Below are 1,827 nucleotides of genomic sequence, written 5' to 3'. Positions count from 1 at the left end.
GAGACTCGCTTGAGCCCAGGAGTTGGAGGTTGCTGTAAGCTGTAATGCCACGGCACTCTACCCAGGGGGACAGCTTGAGGCTCTGTCTCAAACAAACAAACAAACAAACAAACAAACTAAAAAAGCCCAGCCTTGTCCCTGAGTTGAGTACATGGCTAAAATTAGCTTGGCCATCTGCTGAGACAGCAGCTGGGCTATTCTGAGCCCCAGCAGGCCTGCCTGGAAGTGGGGCGGGGCCTGGGGGGGAAGTGTCAGCAAGGCAGGCCACATCATAGTCAAGAGGGACGTGGAGGATAAAGCCACAGGGAGGGCAAGGCCAGTGTCATGGTGATGCTCACAACAGACTGAGCAGAACAAGATTGCTTCTATGTCCTGTTCTCTAGTTTCTCCTTTCTTACCTGGAACTTCCTTTTATGGATTCAGACTCCAGCAAAACCATTCTCTGAGAATTCAGCAATACTGCCTAAGATTTATAGAGCACCTATTATTTAGGTCAGGAACTACACATAATACAGGGATTAGCATACACCTTCATGAGGCAGATTTGGGGGGATTTAGAATGACTTGTTTTGTTTTTCTGCAGAGTCAGTTGAGAAAGAGGTTTGGTTGAAAGTGCAGCAAGCATGAACCCTAGTTCAGATGGCCCTGGGAATACAGGGGTTCCCTCCTATGGGGCCTGGTCCCTGCTTCCTCCATCTCTGGAGAGGATCAATAGTATCACTCACAGTTCAGAATCCACTGAAGGGGCAAGGAATTTAGGTGTACAAACATAAGCCAGATAGATACTCCATAATCAAGAATCTAGGTTAGCTATTATAACTCATTATTAGAAACCCTGTACTGAGGCCAGAGTCGTCCTGCAGCCCCAAACTCTACTGTCTATGGCTCTTTAACTGGAAGCTTCAGTCTGTAATTGCTCACAAAGTTAACAGTTGGTATTTGTGACTTCTTTCTACTATTTATTCCTTTTTCTCTTGCTCTTAATCAGAACCTTTGCTGACTCAAGTGACCCAAGCCTGCATTCCTGAGAAGTCTGAATACTCAGCAGGCCCATCACTTTGGGGAGCGCTGCTTCTGCTAGCTAGCCTTTGCTACCGGACATGGTAGAACCAAAAGGCACTCACGAGCATCCCCTGGGTTGCAGACATAGTCCTCCTTGCCTCCCATTGTCACATCCCAATTTCCCCTTGGTAATCAGGACCAGTCACTCCCATCTACTCCTTGGTTCCTGGATCCACATACTGTGGCTGTGAGGGAGACAGCGGCATATACTGCATCTCCCCCATCCTGTAAGATTGTACCCCATCCCTTCAGGGTGCTGTCTTACAACTGGTACCATATGACCCACTCTATCTTTCAATTAGGCCACTTCTTTCTTTCTTTTTTTTTAGAGACAGAATGTCACTTTATTGCCCACAGTAGAGTGCTGTAGCATCACAGCTTACAGCAACCTCCAGCTCTTGGGCTTAGGTGATTCTCCTGCCTCAGCCTCCCAAGTAGTTGGGACTACAGGCGCCTACCACAAGACCTGGCTATTTTTTTTTTTTTACTGTTGCAGTTTGGCTGGGGCTGGGGTCCTACCCTATGAGCCACAGGCGCCGCCCTCAATTAGGCCATTTCTTTTTTTTTTGCAGTTTTTGGCCAGGGCTGGGTTTGAACTCACGACCTCCGGTATATGGGGCTGGTGTCCTACTCCTTGAGCCACAGGTGCCACCCACTTAGGCCATTTCTAAGAGTCAGGGTATTAACCAGTTAATTCACAGGCAGAAGCCCATAGCTGTACTCCCGTGTGAAATAGGTTTTTCTTTCTTTCTTTTTTTTTTTTTT

This window comes from Otolemur garnettii, unplaced genomic scaffold (genome assembly GCF_000181295.1).
Source record: "Otolemur garnettii isolate 467f Iridium unplaced genomic scaffold, OtoGar3 scaffold00045, whole genome shotgun sequence".
NCBI lineage: Eukaryota > Metazoa > Chordata > Mammalia > Primates > Galagidae > Otolemur > Otolemur garnettii.
The sequence above is the reverse complement of the archived record's forward strand: the minus strand, read 5'-3'. Positions refer to the sequence as shown.